General features: G+C 31.6%; 1 protein-coding gene across 1 annotated transcript in view; it reads right to left on the bottom strand.

The window, feature by feature from the left end:
* LOC145671044 (multidrug resistance protein homolog 49-like) overlaps positions 1–23,721 on the bottom strand; it is an 82,855-nt gene that overhangs the window by 20,025 nt on the left and 39,109 nt on the right. The window lies entirely within an intron of this gene.

Below are 23,721 nucleotides of genomic sequence, written 5' to 3'. Positions count from 1 at the left end.
CTAATTGAAATGTTTTTGAATGTATTGTGGGTTGCATACCTCTAAGGATAATATTCCGAATTTGTTATATCTCCGTTGTTTATTAACCGATTTTCAAAATTCAAACGACAATCAATAGACAAATAAATTTCCTATCTATTGAATGTCTTATAAATTGCATAACTCTAAGGATATAATTACAAAAAACTCAAATAAATCCCTTATTTATATATGTATCTTTAAAATTTAAATGACATTATGTTCTATATATCCAAAGGTCTTAGTTTTTTATAGTCTGATACTATAAAAAACACTTAAAATTACAAGTTCGGATATTGATAATGAACACTTATACACTTAAAATTACAAGTTTTATTTTTTGGATTCATTTCTAAAGTAAAACTGATGTATTTTATAACCATTATCTAAATCTTTCAAACCCTCATACTTAACAAACAGCTTATACTTTTTCAAATCTTTCAATACTTGCTCAGTTTCATCATTATATCTTTGTGGTAATAACGTCTTATATTTCTCATCTAAATGAACTAAAACTCTTTGACCATAACGCTGTGTTTGAATCAATTTCCATAATGTTATCTCGTACGCTTATCCTTTTTCTAACTCATCTATGCGAAGGAATCTCAATGCTTTAACATCATTTTTTTTATTCAAATAATTAGCCATAGTTTATTTATTATAAGTAAAATGTTCGTTTTATGAGAAATTCATAAAACCAATCCTCATTTACATACATAAAATTTACATAACATTTACATAGAGAACTCAACAGTTGGATAATTATCTTTTAAACCAGTGTATTTGATTTTTATTCCATCTTTAACGATCTCATCAATCATTTTATCTGTTAAGTGTTTTGTAAATCTAGGTGGAAGAAATACCTTGAACTCCTCACACTCAATTAATATGCTCTTTCCAAACTTAGTTTTAATCTTTTCCATTTTCACAATCTTATATTCTGTATTTAATTCTAATTCTCTTAATCCAATAACCTGTTTTTGTTCAAGACTTCCAAGTTTATTTAAAAGTTCAATATGACTCGCCATCGTATTTATTATATAGAAAATCAATGAACACTCTTCACCAAAAAATATTTAATCATTTTTTATCAATTTTGTTTATGGAAAAACTTTAATACATTTAACTATCTAAAACTCTTCTACTACTTTCTCATTCTTAGGGTCATATGTAAAGTTCTTTTGTCCAATTAAAATCGCATAACATATAGTATTAGCAGCCACAGCTTCTGCAAAATCTACTACAATCTTTATGTTTGTTCTCTCATTTACCGATACATTCTTCCTCTTACTACAATTAATCACATACATCGGTCTGTTATCTATAAACTCTTTAGGATCATAGTACATTTCGATATTGCCACATGTTATTCTCTTAAATGCAGTATAATCTTCGTACATCTTAAAATAATCCTTGTTAGCAATATCTAAGTTTCTTGATTCTTTTGGAAATACCTCATTCCTTCCATTCTTAAGATAGATATTCTTTACCTTACAATGATCAAACTTACTTGCATCTGCTGTTTGTTTGCCACTTCTATCAGTTTGGAACATTACAACTACAAAATCAGGCATATCAAATTGTCTAGAATTAAATTGAGTAGTAACATCAAACTCCAAGAAAGAACCTGCAACAGCCTTTTGAACACATTGATAAGTATGGAATGAAAACATGATTTTAGGTTCTTTAAGAATATTCAACTTTAACTTGTTTTCATAATTAGATTCGTATTCAACAATAGGCATTCTTATCTCCATACTTTTTATTGTTATTTTTCCATCATGAGGAGCTGCTGCACCTGCTCCTGATCCAGTCCATTTATACAAGACATCGTTATTGTTGTTAGCTTTTGTAAATGTTATTCTCAATCCACCTTTCCACATAACCTCTTTATAATCACTTAAAAAGCCAGGAATTAATCTTAATGGATATAAAACACTAAAGTCCTTTCTTAGACCAAGTTTATCATCTGTTTCAAATCCTGCTTGTTTTAGATATTCAACTTCTGGTTTGGAAATCTTTAATGTTCCAATAGCTGTAGATGTTATTCCTGGTAGCTCAATCTTATCTATAACAACACCATGCTTTCTAACCTCAATTTGAGAAAAGAAGAATGGTAAGAAGTTATCTACAAGTTTTATAGTATCATTTGCACCAAATGTTCCTCCGACTGATGCACCAACAACTTCAAAAATCATATGACAATCTGCTTTGTGTGGATGTATAAAGCCATCCCCCACATCGAAATCAAACTCAATATCTTTGTTAGCTTCATTCAAATTATTAAATGTTCTTGTGTTAGCTTTAAAGCTTTGTAACTCGTAACTCTCAACACTATCCATTTATTATAAAGAAAATCTTGAAACAACGCTTTTATGGGATATACCCATAAAAGAATCATACATAATAACAATTAAAAACTTATAATCCCCATCCTAACTTAACCTTAGCATTCATAGCAGTACCAACCCCAAAAGCAGCTAATCGTTCACCAATTGACGCATCACTACTAAATGCTCTTTTCCATGCTTTACTTTCTAGTTCCTTATCTGCAATATGTCTTGACTCTGTATCTTTATTGTCTCTGTAGTATATATCGTGTTCTTTACAAGCGTCATCTAATGGATTAATACCTTCATCACCTCTTTCTAACCTTTCTTGAAGCTTCGTAAAAGGCCCGCAAAATCTGAAGCCAGGTATATGTAACTCTGGTATCCCCTTCATGTTTAAAATCTTATTCATTAGTCCTTTCCCAAGCTTCTCATCATTCCAGAATCGTGGTGGTAATGTATTTAAGATCTTAATCAAATAACCTATACCTTTTGGATCATTAGGAATAAATTGTGAAAGCTTATTATTAATCATACTCACTATACCTACTTTCTCATTATAAAAGTTATTATTACCAGCCTTTTCTTCTCCATCTATAACTATTAACCGATCAATTAACTTTCTCACATCATCCATCCATATATATTCTTTAGGTATCTCTGTACATTGTTTAATTCCTTCACCAGTCCTTTTAGGAGTTGGAGGTAAAGATGGTTTAATATAATTATCCCAAATAGGCTTGATAATATTAATGTACTTAGAACCTCTATTAGATGCTACTTTTTTTTATCTCGATTATATTTTTGTAAGGCAGCATCTGATTCTATTATTATTTCCTTGTACTGTTCAAAATCATCATCATCATAATCTTCAATGTTTTTATTAGTATTTATCGTTAACAATTCCCATAGACCTTCTGTTCCCTTATAAGTTTTACCATTAATTATCAAATCATCACCATTCACTTTAACTTCAGAATTTCCTATCTTATTTATTATTTTTCCATCTTTTTCTACAGTTCTTATTCCAAACACACTATCATTTCTTTTACTATAATATTTCGTTGCAATCTTACCAAATGATTGTGCTGTTGTTAAAGGCTCTACTCCTTCAACTTTGTCTTTAATTTGTTTTCTCATTTGTTTTATTTCTCCTGTTATAGGCGTATCACTACTACTTGGAGAACTATCATAAGTTATCTTTTTAGGTGTTTCTAGTAGACTAGGATCTATTGAAGCCGTCTTATGTACAACTGGAACAAGTTCAGTTATTAGATTTTTATTTTGTTCTGCTACTTCTTTGATCTCACTTCCCAAGTTTTGAATAGCATCAATTACAGGTTGCTCTTGTGTTTAAAATTTATCATATATACCTGCTCTTTCTTTCTTCCAAGATTTGAAGCCCTTTATCAAGAACTCCTTTAACTTGATATTCTTATTAATATCTTTCTCATCCATTTATTATATAGAAAACGAACAAACGTCAATAAACGTCAAAGAACATAAATAAACGTCAATAAACGTCAAAGAACACAAATAAACGTCAATAAACATCAAACGTTTAAGAAGTGTTTTATCTTGTTCCTATACTTACCATTGTTTACCTTCCTTGTCATATCAATTACTATAAAACCATAATCTTCTTGCCAGCATTTTGAACATATCTCTTTAAATTTATCATAAGACATATCTCCTCCAACAAACTCATTATACACATGTTTAAGATTAGTATCATCTTGTCTGAATATGCATAGGAAGTTAACGTTATCTGTTATAAGCTGTTTAGGCACTTTTTAATATGTTTGTGCAAGATAGAAACAGTCTAAATGTCTATGCCTACCTCTTGTAAAGTAATTTCTAACAGTATCTTGATTCTCTAAAATGTAATCATCAAACACAACGACAGAGTATCTTTCACATTCATCAATAGGTACAATAGAATCATTACCGCTTAAGAACGTTGCTATTTGTTTCTTAAACTTTAGTTCTGCCTTTTCAAATCGATCTTTTAACTGCTCATACTTTGGCTGATTCATGCTTTTAGAATATATGTAGAAGTAATTATTGTTTAACCAACCTGGCTGTAATAAGAAGTTAAATAACAAAAACGTCTTACCAGACCCAGACGGACCCACTATAAGGCATCGAACATCATCAGGTATAAGCTCTCCATTTCTTTTCTTAACTGTTGTTTCTTTTATCATCTCTTTTACATCCCAATTAATAGTTTTCTTACTCATTTATTATAGAGAAAATCGACTCTTTTATGATCTTATATCTTTAAGTTGTTCTCTGATCTTAAGCAACGTATCTTTTATATATTCGTTATCCATTTTACCATTTAATGTTATCATCTCTAACTGTTCTTTAAATGAGTTAATACAAGTGACAATGGTTTTATACTCGTCTTTTTTTTGCTTATGTTTAACTTAGAAGACAAACCTGTTATTATAGCACTTCCAGTTGCAAGAGACGTTGTTAATATTGAGTAAATTGTTACAGGTATAAAAATATTAATAAATCCAGTTGTTGCAGAAAGTATGACTGATAACGTGATCAAAGTGTAGTATGCATATTTAACAATTCGTAGTTTTCTCTTTTTCTTCTTTAAACTGTATTCTAACTTTTGAATAACATCTTCTATTAACTTGATTACTTTCTCTCTTGGAATATCTCTAGGTAAATCAAACTCATTCATTTATTATATAATAAATGCCTAAGGTATTTAAGTTAACGAGTGATACTTCTGTTTTAAAGAAGAAACTCCATTACGAATTAGACAACAGTAGCAACTATTTAAGTATAGGACTAGTTGGGTTTTACAGTACATATCTAACTCCAAACATAACAACAGAAAAAAACAGTTTCTCATATGGTGATAGACAAGTTTTTATACCAGAAGGGCAATATAATTTAAAATCACTTAATGAATATTTAAAATCTCAATCCATCAACATAACATTATCAGAAGATCATTTAAGAAATAGAGTTAAAATTGAAACTGATAGTAATGATGTTACAATTGGGAGTATAGGTACTGTCCTAGGGTTTAATGTTTTTGAAGTTTTAGAAAAGAACAAAACACATATTGGAAGTAAGTTGCCAAAGTATCATCCGTTTGATACTATAAATGTTCACTGTAATATAGCAGATGGTATGTTTGTTAAAGATACAGAATATACACATACGGAAACAGGAATTTTAGCATCATTCAAAACAGATGCTGAGTTCAAACATAGTATTATTTACGAGCCTGCTTATCCATTATTTTTCCCTATATCCAAAGACAAGGTTGACAATTTTGAGATAAGGATAAAAGATGAGAATGATTCCTTAATTGATTTTGGTGGAGCAACAACAACTGTATTTTTACAAACTAAGATTTTCTCTTAAATAAATAGGAAGATGTGTTCTATTAAAGGTTGTATGTTTAGTGTTCCTTATAACGAACTAAAGGATTTAAATATTGATCATGTATTAACAAAGAAACAACTTAACGATAAATCTAAGAAAATTAAAGAAGGTAAAGGAATGGATTTAACTTTAACTACTGCACAAATGAAAAAGATTAAAAAAGAGCATATGGGTGGTTTTATCTTAACAATTCCAGCCATTTTAGCAGCTTTAGGAGCAGTTGGCTCATTAGCAGGTGGTGCAGCAGCGATTACTAAAACTGTACTGGATGCTAAGAAGAATAAAGAAGAACTTGAAGAACAAAAAAGACACAATATGGCTATGGAAGAAAAGCAAGGAGCAGGTAAACCAAAGAAGTCAAAAAACTAAAACCATTGACCAACTTCGATATAGAGAGGTTGGTTAAAGAATTAAAGATAAAACAATTTAGAGGCGTATTTATGAGTGATGAACTTCCACAAAAACCCTATATAAACGAATGTGGTGTAGTTAACTTTGATAAATCAGAAAACATTGGTACTCATTGGATATGCTATTGGAAAGATAACAACATAAAGTACGTGTTCGATTCTTATGGTGGTGTTCCTCCTAAACAACTAGTACAATATCTTGGTATCGAAAACTTATTTTACAATGACGAACGAATACAAGACTTTAGTTCAGTTATATGCGGTCATCTTTGTGTTAAGGTTTTAAATCTTCTAAATCAAGGGTATTCTTTTAGTGATGTTATGTATATGATTAAAAATGATTAAATATTATTAAGTTTAAGTACTTTTATGGTTTATATCCATAAAAGTTTTGTTTAAGATAAATATGGAAGCTATACACAATAGATTTTTAGATTATTTTGAGAAGCATGAGGATGAACTAGATGCACTAGATAGATATAATTTTTATCAGTATTTTAAGTATGTTAGCGAGATAGACTTAAAAGATAAAAACAATGTATATGATGTTATTGATTTTTAGAGAATGTTAATACCTAAATTTTTGTATACGGAAGAAGAGTTGGTAAAATTACGTCCAATAATTACCTTAAAGGAGTTGTTGTCAAATTATAGCTCTAGACCATTAAAATGCAATAATTGTGGTTGTAAGTCATTAACAAAAGTTAGGGGTACATATGTTTGTGATAATTGTTCTGTAGCGAATGGTTTTGTTTACAGTACTTGTGAAGGAATGATAGCTTGCGGAAGAAAACCATGGTATGATACTATAAAAAGATTTAAGTTACAGTTATCTCGTTTACAAGCTTTACAGTATAGAATTATTCCTGAAGAGGTGTTCAACGTGTTAAATGATGAATTTAGAGATATATCAAAACATTTAATATCAACAAAAGATGTTCTAGAAGTACTAAAGAAAAACAAATACACAAAATATTATGATGATGTTTATTTAATACACTATCACCTTACCGATCAAAAACCATTAAACTTACAACATATGGAAGAAACACTTATAGACGACTTCGAAAACTTATACAAAACCTTTAAAGAACTGTATCCGAAAAGAGTATTGTTTATTAACTTAAAATGTGTATTGTACTATGTGTTGAAAAAGCACGATGTTCATGTTGATATTGATTTTAAACATTCATCTAAACAAATAGAGATGTTAAAGAAATGTTTTGAAAAATTAGGATGGACATTTTCTGTATAATAAATGAGTATGGATATATTTGGTAATGTTAAAGATAGAAAAGATAATGTTGATATTAGTGAAGAAAAATTAAAATTGTTGGAGAATTTAAATGATGTTGTTAGCGTAAGTCAACTTAGATCAATAGAAACCCAATTAGAGAACGATAGAAAACGATTTGAAGATGCATTAGAAACGTTACAAGACACATACATAAAGAAAGAAGATCTTCAAAAGGTTAGGATGGATACTACTAAATTGATTATGCAGAAAGAAACTGTACCTCTACTATATCGATTAAGAGCTAAAAACGTTAAGGAGCCAATCTTTAGAATATTTAATCTCTCTAACGGTTACAAATTTCTCTATAATGGGAAAATAATGCACATGGATTTAAGTTTGGATAAATACTTTTTAGACATATTTAGATGATACTTTGATTGAAAATATACCTTTTGATTTTAAGAAGAATGATATAATAACGATTAAACCAACTAAAAATTCGGCTATGGAAGAAGGTCAATTATTGTTTGTTGTGATGTACATAGAAAGAGAGCTTTCCTAAAGACGTATAATTTTTAGGTAATGATAGATTTTTTTTCGTTGATTTTCTATACAATAAATAATGATGATGTATTGTGTTAAGTGTAAGAAATTGACAGATACGGAGAAAGATATCATTAGAATTGAACAAACAAAGAATGGAAGATATCTAAAGAAAGGTATTTGTTCTGTATGTGGTGTTACTAAAACTCAATTCGTTAAAAAGCCCGATTGACTAGAAGAAGGTAAAGGTATTAGAGAAGACATTATAGAAGAAATTCACAAACCATCTAGAAAAAACTTTGACAGATTAAGTGTAGTTATAAAAGTTATCGATGATCTTTGGCAGGCTGATCTTGTTGAAATGGATAGTGGAGTATTAAAAGGTGTTTCCAAATTAAATAAAGGTTATAAGTATCTGCTAACGATTATAGATGCGTTCTCTAAATATGCATTTGCTGTTCCTGTTAAAGATAAGAGTGGTAAGAATGTTACAGAAGCATTCGAATCCATATTAAAAACGAGAAAACCTAATAACTTACAAACTGATCAAGGTAAAGAGTTTTATAATAAAGAATTTAAGAAGTTAATGGAGGAAAATAAGATTAATCATTACTCAACCTATAGTGGTAAAAAAGCTTCTGTTGTTGAGAGATTTAATCGAACACTTAAACAGAACATGTGGAAAAGGTTCACAACACAAGGGAATTATAAATGGATAGAGATATTACCAACACTAGTTAAAGAGTATAATCATCAAATTCATAGAACAATTGGTTTAAAGCCTATAGAAGTTAATAAGAAGAATGAGCGAACAATATTGGAAAAAGTGTATCAAAAAGAATATAAGCGTGTTAAACCCAAATACAAATTAGGTGATCATGTTCGTATAAGTAAGTCGAAAGGGTTATTTGAGAAAGGATATACACCTAATTGGTCAACAGAAGTATTTGTAATTAGTGAAGTTATTCCATCTAATCCACCTACATATAGAATTAAAGATTTAGAAGAAGAGGATGTGCAAGGTAGATTTTACGAACCAGAACTATTAAAGACGAAACAAAGATGAATACTTGGTGGAAAAGGTGTTAAGAAAGAAAGGTGATAAAGTATATGTTAAATGGCTAGGTTTTGATGATTCGCACAATAGTTGGATAGATAAAAGTAATGTTGTAGTGTAAATATAAATGTTTGTCTTTTATGGTTATTATTCCATAAAAGGCTAGCAAATCGTTACTCTCTGTGTTAGATGATTATGTAAGGGTGTAGCGATTTCGAAACAGTTAATACTTGATATGATAAGATGGTGAATGAGAATTTATTTGTGTGGGTAAAAACTCCGAAAATGATTAAATCAACCTTTTATATAATAAATATGAGTACTATGGATAATTCATATAGTTTAAATGATATTTGTTATGAACAGATTAAAGGTAATTATTGGTATGGTATTTTTGGTGACTTTAAATTGATTATAGATAAGAGTACAGGATATTTCAACGCTACTAAGTTGTGTCAAGATGGTGGTAAAAGATTTAATAATTGGCTGAAAAATAAAGAATCAACAACACTAATAAAAAGATTAGAAGAAGAGCATCAATCTCAAAAAATATATTACGTGGTTAGTGGAGGAAGAATAACAATAATCAGTGGTACATATGTTCATCCAGACTTGTTCCAAGAAATAAAAAGATGGTCTCAATTGAAAAAAGATAATGATAATTCAGGTTTTGTTTATATAGCAACTACCAAACAGCACCAAGAGAAGAATATATATAAAGTGGGTTATACAAAAAACCTTGAACAACGCCTAGGTCAGTTTAATGAATGTAGACTTGACTTCGAACTATTTTATTATGAAGAAACCTATAAGACAAATGATGCTAAAAAGTTAGAGTCACTTGTGCATAAACAATTAGATGAATTTAAATATGAAGGTGAATTTTTCAAGTGTGAACTCAACACGATCAAAGAAGTTATAGAAGAAATTCAAGATGATGAAGTAATCGAAAAATTAAAAGGATTGGAGTTAAAAGATGAATAGGTGTAAAAAGGTAAAGGTAATGAGTTTTGGACGCCACTATCAGAAGAAGAATTGATTAAAGAAATAGATTGTTTATATGATAGGTTATTATCTGATAATTAAGGTTAATATTAAATAATTAAAGTTAAAACTTTTATGATATAATAATCATAAAAGATAATTAAAGTTACGACTTTTATGATATAATAATCATAAAAGGTAATTAGTTAAACATTAAACAAACCATCTGTTGTAACATCGAATGCTAAATTCAATATACTACCTAAATCGGGATTATTATGATATTTTCTTATTATAACTCTCCAATCTACGTAATGTCTAAATAAATATATAAACTCTATAGAGAGGTGTTGAAAAATTGAAATGTTATGCCAATGAACTTTGTCTTTGAACTCTGCAATAAATCCTTCTGTTAAATTTTGAAACAATGAAATTATTTCCCAATCTACTTTGTCAGCGTAATCTCTTATAAGGTTTTCTGATAATTGATGAGTTCCAGATAACCGCCACCAAGAAACTTTATCTGCATGTTTTCGTATAAAGGCTTCAGAGAGTTTGCTTCCATAAGATACAGCATCAAAATCAACTTTATCTATAAACTCATTAATAAATTCTTCAGATAGCTTTTGGTTATACGATACTTCTTTCCAATCAACTCTATCTGCAAATTCTCTTATAAAGTCTTCTGATAAGTCTTGGCTTCCTGAAATAATCTCCCAATCAACTTTATCAGCTAATTCTCTTATAAACTCTTCCGATAACTTTTTCCATGAACATATTTCGCTCAAATTAACTTTCTGCAGATATTTGCGTATGAAATCTTCTGTAATGTGATCATAGTTATATTCCTCCTCATAATCATCATAACCTATAGATAACCATTGTTCATTAGTCAGTGAATCTAATATCTCATCAGACAAGTTCATAACATTTGCATAGAGAATGTTTTGTATAAGAAATGAGTTGTTTTCTTTAGTGGCCTTCTTGAACAAATGATCTAACATACCTATGGAGATGCTAAAATTTATTTTGTCTTCATCATTATAACCACCAATATCTAAATATTTATATACACAATCAAATATAGGTTTGTAAGATAATATTTTCCTAGCACTAGTCATGTTTGTTTTTTATTCTTAGATTTTTTAAATTTATTTCATTTTTGTTGGTTTTCTATATAACAAATAACAAATATGGAGAAAGAATTTGATTTATTACATGATAGACTTAAACTTATTCATCATGATCTTAAACTCTTAGCAGCACTAGTAGAGAAGCAAATACTGTTAAAGGAAAAAGAATTATTAATAATGCATCAAAAATCATCTGATTTGAATAGTGATGATGAATATAAATATGGTAGTGATGATTATGATGATGATGATGAGTAAGTTTATAAAAATGATTTAATTTTAATATGTGTATACGTGACTTTGATGGGTTATTCCCATGAAAGTCGTGTTCTAATACAACGCGTAATATGTAGACAATGGCAGGAGTGTACAATGTTAAGCGTTGTATTAGGATATATGGAACTAAAAATAGTACAAAAAATGAACCGAAATAATCCGGCGAAGATAAAAATTGAGTAGTAGAATTTTCTATATAATAAATAAGATGAGTAATTATAGTAAATTTACTGTAATAGAGTTAAGGCGACAATGTAAAGAAAAGGGAATCAGAAGATATTCCCGATTAAGAAAAGCAGAACTAATAAACCTTCTTAAACAATATGATGATGAACAAAGCAGAAGACAGATTAGAGATATATTCCCATTTAAAGAAGAAGTAATTGAAAGACCGAAACCGAAAAGACCTAAGCTAAAAGTTGAATTGAAAGAAACATCATTGAAATATAGATTACAGACATTTAGAATAGAAAACATTGATGGATATAAAGATCCTTTGAAATTCTTAAATGCAAGTAGTAGGATTGTTAAAAATAAAATCAAGGACAGTTTTAAACTTTTCAATGCGCTTAAAGTTAATATGTCATTTATTTGTAAATTTAAAAAAGAAAATACGATACAAGAACATAATTTTAAAACTTCAAATGAAATAATACTCGAATTTACAGATTTAGATGACTTTTGTAAAAAAGCTTCATACAAACTCATAAGAGAAATGGAAGAGTTTCAAAGTAAAGGATCTGGATGGATGTTACATTCTATAGACTTTTTAGAATTAAGAATTAATAAGTATGTATCAATGAGAGGTTCTTCTTACATAGAACTTCCATACATGATTAAGAAAAGAAGAGCATGTGTTAATATAAAGAATAATGATCAAAAGTGTTTCCTATATTCAGTCATATCTGCATTATATCCAGTTAAACATGGTCAACATGGTGACAGGGTCTCTACATATAAAAAACATGAAGATAAGTTTAAAGATGTTTTTAAAGATATCCCATTTCCTGTACAAATCACTGATATAGCCAAGTTTGAAAAAAGAACTGATATTTCCATTAGTGTATTTAGTTTTGATAATAACTATACAATTTTTCCACTTCGAATCGCACAAGAAAAGAAAGAAAAACATATTCATCTGTTATATCTTAAAAGTGAAAAGAAAACTCATTATTGTTGGATTAAAGACTTGTGGAAGCTTGTAGGCAGTCAAATAACTAAATATGATCATAAAAGATTCCTATGTGAAAGATGTTTAGCTAAGCATTTTAAATCAGAAGAGTTATTAAAAGAGCATGAAAAATATTGTGGATTATATTCAGCTGCAAAAATCGTTTTACCAAAAGAATGGAATAAGGTACTTGAATTTATTAATTATAAACGATCTTTGAGAATTCCATTTACAATTATTGCTGACTTTGAATCACTATTAAAGGAAATTATTACATGCCAACCTGATCCAGAAAGATCTTATTCAAACGCATATCAAGAACATAAACCAAATAGTTTTACATACTATGTCAAAAGCACTTTAGATTCTTATAAAAGCAAACGAGTAGAATATATAGGAGATAATGTATCAGATGTATTTGTAGAAAAATTAAAAGAAGAAGCTATTAAAATTGCAAAGATTTATGATACTTATAAACCTATGAATCGCCTTACAGAAGAAGAAAGAAATACATATGAATCATCTGAAAAATGTCATATTTGTGAAAGAACTTTTGAAGAACTTCCACGTTTATTAGAAAAGAAAATAGAGAGGTTAAATATTTTAACTAGTTATTTAAAAAAGAAAATCGAAGAAGGTTATAAGCATCTAGAAGAGGAATTGTATATGAAAAAAGATGATGATGATATTGATGATATAGATGACATATTAATAGATATAAAAGAGCAAAAGGAGGATATAGAAGTTATACTTGATGAATGTACTAAAGAATTGAAAAAGACTATAAACAATATAAAATCATGTATAACCAAAGTTGCTGATCATGATCATTTAACTGGAAAATTTAGAGGAGCTGCTCATTCTTATTGTAACATAAAATATACAAACCCAAGATTTATTCCTGTGTTCATTCATAACTTATCTGGATACGATACACATCTATTTATAAAAAGTTTAGGAGGCGGAGAATTAGAAGAAAAGATAACTATAATACCTAACACAGAAGAAAAGTATATTACATTCTCCAAAACGATAAAATACAAGAATAAAGAAAATAAAGAACGATCAATCCAATTAAGATTTGTAGATTCGTTTAGATTTTTATCAAGAAGTCTAGCTGAATTAGCAAAAAATTTAAAACCAGAACAATTTAGAGAAACATTAAAATTCTTTCCTAAAAATGTAATTGATTTAGTAAAAAGAAAAGGTATCTATCCATATGATTATGCTGATTCACCTGAAAAACTAGATGAACCTGTTCCACTATCTAGAGACAAGTTTAAGAATAGATTAACAGGAGAAGATATAAGTGACGAGGATTATAACCATCATCTATTAATCTGTAAGATATTCAATTTAAAAACTTTAAGAGAATATACTCAATTCTACAACAAAACAGATGTACTTCAATTAACAGACATTATTGAAAACTTCAGAGATACAGCTCTTAATACATATAAATTAGATCCTGCATGGTATTTCACAAGTCCAGGCTTCTTCTGGGATGCAATGTTAAAGATGACGCAACAAAAATTAGAATTGTTAACTGATTATGATAAACTGCTCTTTATAGAAAAAGGTATAAGAGGTGGAATTTCTCAATGTTCAAATAGATATGCAGTAGCTAATAATAAGTATCTAGAAAATTATAATCCTAAAGAGAAAAGTTCTTACATAATGTACATGGATGCAAATAACGAATATGGATGGGCTATGAATCATCATATGCCTTATGGAGAATTCGAATGGAAAAAGGTTATTAATGGTGTAAATGATAAATACTGGATAAATAAAATATTAGAGACAGACGATGAGTCTAATACTGGATATATACTAGAAGTCGATTTAGAGTATCCAAAAGAACTTCATAATAAACATTCAGATTTGCCATTAGCTCCTGAAAATTATATAAACAACAAGAAACTTCCAAAATTATTAACAACACTTTACGATAAAGAAAACTATATATTGCATTATCAAAATTTAAAATTCTATGTGTCACAAGGTCTAAAAATTAAAAAGATACATAAAATATTAGAATTTAAACAATCAGGCTGGTTAAAGAAATATATAGAATTAAATACAGAACTTAGGTCGCATGCAAGGAATGATTTTGAAAAAGACTTCTATAAACTAGCGAATAATGCAGTATTTGGAAAGACTATGGAAAACATAAGAAAGAGAGTAGATATAAAACTAGCACATAATGTAGAATTAGCAGAGAAATTAATAGCTAAACCTACTTTTAAAGATAGAACTATATTTTCCGAAGATCTAGCTGCTATTCATATGTATAAGACAAAAATTACTTTTAACAAGCCTATCTATGTTGGGATGTCTGTTCTGGATATATCTAAAATTTGTCTATATGATTTCTATTACAATGTGTTGAAGAATAAATATGGAGATAAAGTCAAACTATTAATGAGTGACACAGACTCGGTTATAGCACATATAGAAACAGAAGATGTATATGAGGATATGAAAGCTATGTATGAGCATCTAGATACATCTGATTACAAAGATAATAACAAATATGGGATAAAACAAGTTAACAAGAAAGTATTAGGAAAATTCAAAGATGAACTGAAAGGTGAAATCATAGGAAAAGTCGTAGGTCTCAAATCAAAGATGTATTCAATACAAGCACCTCAAATAGACCTCGAAGATAAAGACTTTAAAAGTAAATTTGATAAGGACAAATGTTGTAAAAAGGCAAAAGGAATAAAATCGAATATTGTTAAATCAGAAATAACTTTCAAAGATTACGAAGATTGTGTCTTAAAAGATTATGAATTATATAAAATGCAAAATACTATTAGGAGTAAAAGACATAATGTATATTCAGTAGAAGAAAACAAGCTAGCTTTAAGCTCTTACGATGATAAAAGATACATATTAGAAGATGGGATACATACTCTAGCTTGGGGTCATTATTCGATAGATTTAAGAAAAGAAGATTTACTAACAAAGCTAAAAGAACTAATGGATAGCTATATCAAAGGGAGACAAGAAAAAGAAAAGCGAAGAATAGAAAGTTTAAGAAATGTTTAGATATAAGTTTTAGATGTAAGTTTAGGTGTAAAATTCTTTTATGGTTATATATCATAAAAGTAAATTGAAGATGTATGGGGGGAAGATGTAATTTTTTATGTGATTCTATGCTGGAGGATTTCATATATAAAAAAGCCTGGTTTGAGGAAGTGGCCCCAAACCGGTATTATGAATACTACTCTCGCGGGTAAATTTCCGGAAAGCATATAAGCTCCACCAATTTAATATCCTTGACATACCACACAATAACCGAACATTTAAACAAAATAAGATTTTTTTATTTCATGAACTATATTTTTCTCGTAAATACCGGACTTAGGTAGACACAAAAGAAATTCCGGTGAACTCAACAATGCTTTCCGATTTCAGTTTAAATGAATCGTCTCATTACATTGTCTTTTGTTTGATTGAGCCCAGGACTTTTCTTTCTGTCATGTGACACTTATCTGCAACCAACATAACCAAGAGAGTTCTTGCGTAGAGAAAGAGGCGAAATTATTTGTAGATACTTCATTTTAAAAACAGAAGGTAGGAAAAATATAACAAAAGTGTTGGTGTTTCGAACATAGAAATTATTTCTACATAAGAAATACAATCTTTGACGTGCAAAGCAATTCAATTATTATGTATGAAAATGGATTTATTAAAGGTATATTAGCATCCACTTTCCAGTGACGGTATAACTAAAAAACTGATGGTTCTTGATCACTAAAAAACCAGAGGCAGTATGGCATACCACCGCATTTCCCCTTCCTCCTCGGAGGTATAGGACACTGTCCATTTTTGCCATAATTCAGTTTTTTATACACCTATGCCTCACTTCGACCACTGATTTTTGGGGATCCAAACCCCCAGAATCCATCTTCTGGTACGTCTCTGACTGTCCCTAATCTTCAGTAGATAATTTATTAATTGCTTTGAAGTTTTCTAGAGAATTATTATCCTTCCCTCATATATGATTAAAATAATACAAACATTAGCTTTTTAAATCAGTTGAGCAAGGTCGCTACAGTTCGAGGAACCAGTAAGTAGGCCTTGACAATAGCCTTGATTTTACACATTAATATACCTTTGCAGGTAAATAATTTGCCGATATCTAAAGATATATGTAACTTAAGCGTGAAACAATGTACCATTTTTTTTTTTAAATTTGTCTATACAGCGATAAGAGATTTCACTAAAAGTTGAGATGTTCTTCCTTCAAACGTCATTCATAACACACAATGCCATGTACTCTGTAGATTGAAAGAGATGGATGACAGAAATAAGTAATGATGGAATTGTTAGAAACTGAAAAAAGAGAGAGGTACAACAGGAAATTTCTGACAAGAATCCTAAGCAGGATGTTGTTTGCCACAAATTCACATGAGTTTGGATCGAATTATATTTGAAGTGTACCAACACTGAGTTTTCCAGAAACTCCATGATTCTTATCCCTGGACACAGCCTTGACACGAGAAGCACCTGCCGAATTAAGACGGAAGTAAAAATCTAACAAAAGTTTACTTGTTTTCTTCTAAAGGGAAGTTAATTTAGTTTTATATGCTTTTATTTACAAAAATCATTTTGCATATATGAAATATGTTATGTTCCTATTTGGGAACGTTGGCGCTTGGTGCTTCTAATGTGTTATAAATATATATACGTACTTTTGCATGAGTACAGATTGACGTTTCTCCGTTAACATTTCAAAAATTTTCAAGAAAAATAGTATCTCTACACGAATCAGAAATCCCTCACTACAAGTATGGCGAAGAATGTCAAACATCGTAAAATTCAATTGTTTTCAAAAAGTCTTAAAATGTTTTAATAACTAACTATTTCAGTTAAAATAAATGATTCAACACTTCTCGCTTTATAAAAGACCAAATTCCAACCATCTCATTAGTTTACAACCTCACAATATGATTTCTAAAAGCATGTTCCCAATTGGGAAAATTGGCAGGTAAACGGTTTTAAAATTATACTAAATGGTTGATGCATAAAATGATAAACATGGAATCTTGTTCTTCAAATAAACTAAATTTTCAGTAAGAAGAAATTATTACAAGTCTCATGAACTACTTCATGACTCTCAATTCGCCTTAGCCTAGTCTTATAACCCCTTCACGTCCAGGGAACATAATTGTCCTATTTCTCTAAATTATTATAAATATGTACAGAATAGTTTAAAATATTTTTTTAGTGTTTGATATTAAAGCTTCATTTATTACAAAATGAGATAGATTGTAAATACAAAATGCTTTATAATAGTTTTAAAATCAGTCTGTGGCTTTGTATAATTTTTACCAGCTATTCATGGATTTAAAAGTATATAGGAAATACTAATATTAGCACGCACAAAAATTATAATTGTTAACACTATTCAGAGAAATAAAATGATTAAAATATTTATTATAAATAGAAATGTTTATGTTTATTTGTTTTAAAATAATCCTTTACTGACAATAGAACACTTGTCCTATGCCATAATTGGGTACTATTGAGGTGATAAATTTGCAATGACAATTCTTGAGATCTACATGTCTAATTTAGCCTAAATAACAAAAACTAAGTTATACCTGCCTTACAATCCTATTGGACCTCAAGGAGTTAAATATTATTTGACACTATTCGTAGGTAGATGGTTATTTTTTGGGATTGTTACTTACATACTTTTTCTATAACTTAAATATGTGCTCGAAGGAAATTTGCCTTTTTATTGAGGTTTAATCGATAATAATAACACAAATGTAACATGTTAATGCATATATATTTTCATAAATGATTAATTATATATATATATATATATATATATATATATATATATATATATATATATATATATATATATATATATATATATATATATATACTACCCCCGGAAAGTTTCCGGACAAACACGAAATAAAGAAATTTTCAAAATGTAACATAAGAATGCATTACAATTTGCTCACAAATGAAAGGTGAAATATTTTAGAACCCGACGAGAGAAAAGGTCTTGGCCTGTTGTGGACGAATTAAGAAAAATACTCTTAAATATCGCGCCATTGTGCTGGTGCATTACGTACGCGTGCGATACAAAACCACCATTACACTGCAAATTGAAGTTCGAATACACAATAAATGCCTCATAGGTGTCTCTCAAGCTGCTCTGTCTACTTCTCTCTTAGATCTCACTGTTGGAGTTGTCTATTGCATGCTAGTTGTTGTGTGTGTGTGTGTGTTGAAGTGAGGTGTAAAGTGTTCCCTATTAGTCAACATAATGCCCCGTACGAAAAGGGAATTGGGCATTCAAACGAGAGTAAAAGTAGTTACTTTACGAGAAGAAGGTTATACAATACTTGAAATAGAAGCAAAAGTGAAAATACCCCATAGTACAGTGCATGATACCTTAAAACGATTTGCTGAAACAGGGGAAAATCGCTCTCAAGGAAGATCTGGAAGGCCTAGAGCTACGACTGTAAGGGAGGACAAGTACATTATAGTGACAAGCAAACGCGACAGGTTGAAAAGAGTGCCCCAAATACAAGCTGAAGTGAACGAAACTCGCGAAAAGCCGATCAGCTATGAAAGTGTCCGGACGCGGTTAGTTTGAGGGACTAAACGGTCATGTGACAACTAGGAAACCGCTCTTGCGCCCTCAAAACAAAAAGAAGAAATTGCTGTGGGCAAGAAAATTTGCAAGCTGGGGGCCAGAGCAGTGGAACAAGTGCTTATTTACTGACGAATCAAAGTTCAAGCTCTTCAGTCATAGACGCAGGGTTTTCGTGCGCCGTTCCAAGGGCGAAAGACTGTTTCTGTCGTGTATTTTGCCAACGGTAAAGCACGTTGGTGGTTCTGTGATGGTGTGGGGTTGCTTTGGTAACAATCAAATGGGGGATTTTGTGCAAATACAGGGTGCAATGCAAAAAGAACAGTACCACCAGATTTTGATCAGACACGCAGTGCCATCTTGGAAGAGGCTCATTGGTCATGGGTTCATCATGCAGCAAGACAATGACCAAAAACACACATCCCGACTTTGTAGAGGGTATTTGTCAGCAAAAGAGTAACAGGGAGATCTAAAAAATAGGGTGTGGCCCCCCACAATCACCGGATTGTAATCCAATTGAGTTACTGTGGGATGAGCTTGATACAGGGACGGCGCCAGAAACGCTTGATGGGGTGGGCGGAAAGAGGCGGACCTGGTTGCTGGGTGGGCGGACAACGAAAATGAGAACTGGGCAATGTAGACATTTTTTGACAATAATTATATTTTAATTTTTATACTCTTTAGTTAGCTAAGGCTCAGACCGAAATAGGGGAGAAACAAGGATGTGGAAAACAGCTGTGTTGGCCTTATAGAAGGTGCCATTCCAGCATTCACCTGGTAAAACTGAAGAAATGCAGGACTTATGAGGGGCTCCGGGAGTTCGTGGCAATATGCTCGACCTACCGAATTCCGCGTGGCACACACACTACCTCTACTTTCAGCTTTTTAAACAATAATAACGGTGTGTTCTGTGTAGTCGAAGAAGTTTAAGACTGCTTTACCTCCTCTCCCTCCAAAAATGCACATGAATGCATAGAAATAAAAGAAGGTTCAAACAACGCAGACTAACAGATAATACTCTACTTTTCGTTAATAACATAAAATACACAATAAGTAGGTAAAGTAAAATAAGGATAAAATAGGCTGCTACAAACATTTTTATCTTTGAAGTATTTATTACAAGAAAGCAAGAGACAAAAAATATAAATGAGTAACTTCAGAAGCAATACTGTCGTCTTCGTTCTCTCCAACATCTAGTTCATTTTCACTTTCCTCGAAATCGAACACTTCAAATTGCGAATCCTGGTTGTCACATGTTTGTATTTTTTGTCTTTTCCCCATTGAACAAGAAGGATTATCACTAACATCAACGGATTGAAAATCGCGCTTCTTTGAACACGAGAAAGACACCGAGCCTCAGAAGAAATCGCTAAATTTTTTCGACATATTAGCTGAACAAGCACCGACCGCCAAGACTTCTGAACGCAACAGAGATCAACACAACAATGCTATAATAAGAGCTTTTACAAATCTGTTTAATGCCACACGGGTAAGACATGTGGTACATTGCTGTAAACAATTGCAAGTTGGAACCCTCTTATAAGAAGCTATCGCGCCAACACAAAGCAAGAGCGCCGATTTCTCTGTAAATTTGGGGGGGAGGAGCATTCAGATGCAGAAGGCATGCATGAGGATTTTAAGACAAATTGAATCCAAATTATGCCAAATATTGTATATTCATAAATAAAATGCGGGGGCGCACATGGGCTTTGGGGGAGCCCGGGCCCCCTTGGGCCCCCAGGATCGGCGCCCTTGACACAAAGCACTACTCTCCTCCCTCTCTTTCTCAAAATGAGACAATAGATAATACTGGCCAGCTCTGTCCATTATTTAGTTGGCATTTTAAAAAGCACTTTTTTTTTCAGTGCAGCACATACAAACACTGGCGTTTCAATAGCACGATTGTGCGTGTGTGTTAAACTTCAATTCATTAATCACGACTTTTGGCATCATTATATTACTACAAGTATCTGTCTTAAAATCATTGTCCATTGCAGAGTTAAACAGAGTCATAGAACCTATTACATTACAATCGAAAGTAATACCTATTGCTTGTGAAGTACAGGATGTCACCTTCAGTACCGGATTTGCGTATAAGCTAAACAAGCTATAGCTCTCTTGGGCCCAAAAAATTTTAAAGAAAAAGTGGCTGTAATGTCATTTCCAAATAATAAGAAAAAGCAAATAAGATAAAACGCACATACAACAACGGTGTTCTGTACTGTTATGTATTAAGCTCTCATGAAGCAAGTAATAGGGCCCTGTTTTCCAACCCGCCTGCAATGGGATTTCTGTTGCCCAGCCCCGCTTATAATGGAACCCTCGTTTCCCAGCTCCGCTTGTAATGGAGATTTTCTTTCAGAGCCCCATTTGTAATCGGGACCCTGTTTTCCAGCCATTACACTTAGCTACTTTAATAAGACTTCACAGCATAAGTGATACAGTATCTTGTATGCGGATAAAAATCTAGTGCTACCCTTTCTTGTACTATTTGGAATTCGACAAGAAATTGAGTCTGGTAACAGTGGATGCTTAAGAAGAAGGCATGAAACGACAAGCTCGCGAAATAATAGTAAAATATAAAGGAGTTACAGCCCTAAGCGGCAATAATCTTTACATCGCGAAATTATAGCTATTTTATTTCGCTGTACGTAAGTATGAAAAGTAGTTTGCAGAAGTATTTTCATAACTTTCAGAACTTGGCACTGATTTTCATAGTGATCTATAGAGTTGAGTTGATTTTAAGTTTAACGTCCCTTTCAGCAGCGAGGCTACATGAGACGGGACCTACTGATTAACGTGGAATCCGAACCACATGAGTTCCTACCGAGAATCGAACCCGGGTCTCCCACGCCAAAGGTGCGTACGCTAACCGCTTAGCCACGGAGGAGCTCATATAGTGATCTATAGAGTGCAATAATGGATCACTAAAGGCAGGGGCGGATCCAGGGGGCGATCGCCCCCCAGAATTGAATATGTTTTTATTTAAAAAATAAAACATATCCTAAGAATTTTCACCTTTGTATTATAAACGTAAAATAAAACCTATTGACTTCGAACGACTGCCCCCCCTAAACATTCAGAATGGATCCGCCCCTGACTAAAGGAAAGAATAGGAGCACGAATCGTAGTGATTTCACCCATTCGTTCTAGGCATATGCGTTCGTTTGTATATATTAACAGTATTTTATGTATTGTTACGTTCAGAACTGCCCGAATTTACCTTGTGTAAGTTAGTATGCAACAGGCTGAATCCATTAGGTTATCGGCACTAGTTACTACCAGTGGCGTATTTACGATTTTGTTTTGGGAGAGGCTTTGCTAACTTTCGGGGGGATTTTGCCTGGAAATGTGAACATTCTGCAAGATATTTCATTTACTTTACTATACTAAGTGATTTCGGGGGGGGGTTAAGCCCGGAAGCCACCCCCCTAAATACGCCACTGGTTACTACATAGCAAGGCAAGGTACCAACATCTTTTCACGTCGCAGTAAAAAGATGCTACCTACATTTATAGGTCTTATAATAATTTTAGTGCAACAGTTAGGTTATTTAACGTTGTTTTTATGATTTTCAGCCAGAGATGTATCTAGCCAGGGGCCGGAGAGGTCTACGATCCCAGTTTTTTGAATGACAAAAATAATTGAAGCCATTACTTACATATTTTTGAAAGTTTAGAGTAAACTCACGATATATCTATCATAATCTGGGTTTTAGTTGCCCCTTCTCTAGTTTTAACCTTCTAAGTTCGCCTCTGGTTCCAGCGAATTTGTGTCGTATTACACCTTGTGTAATCTTCGAGGGTTGCATTCCATTTTGAGTTACTCCAGTAACCTGACCTGGAAAAAGCTCACACGATTAGTTGAGCTTCAGACAGTAATTACCAACCCTGAATGATATTTAGACTGTATTTACTTACACGGATCCCTGGAAACGTTTCAAACTTTACCCAACTGAATAGAAAAAACTTGAAATGAGAAATGATGCGGTCTCCACATATTGTAGAAGCATGGCGTGGATCGTTGATCATAGTTGGTGCAAAAAGATCGGCAAGGGACTTTATTGGTACCAAATTAAACTACCGCTAATTTTACAAATTTTACAGTTTTTCTGTAATGTATTCAAAACAGTAAGTTAAGTTAACGAAATATACACGAAAACGTATTTACTTAATAGATATGTATTAGATCCATAAATTACCATATAGCATATATGCAAACAGAAAAGGCGAAATTTTGTCGCTGAAAAAGAATGCTAGAAATAAATTGGCCCCATTATCTTCAATAGCTTAGGGCTCCTGGTCACCTTCATTATTCTACTTCTGTTGCAGGGGTGTCATTTCAAACTTCGCTTGAGGGGGCAAGAACACCAACAACATAAGACTTTCACGGTTTGCACTAGTATATTAGTAGACAATCGATTAAGTATATGTATTCCTCAAAATCTTGCGGGGGGCAATTGCCCCCTCCTGTCCCCCCTTAATGACACCCCTGTTCTGTTGGGTGGGCGGATGGGTGGG

Source organism: Thermobia domestica, chromosome 15 (genome assembly GCF_964235325.1).
Source record: "Thermobia domestica chromosome 15, izTheDome1.hap1.1, whole genome shotgun sequence".
NCBI lineage: Eukaryota > Metazoa > Arthropoda > Insecta > Zygentoma > Lepismatidae > Thermobia > Thermobia domestica.
Note: the sequence above shows the minus strand (reverse complement) of the source record. Positions and strands in the feature narration are given on the sequence as shown.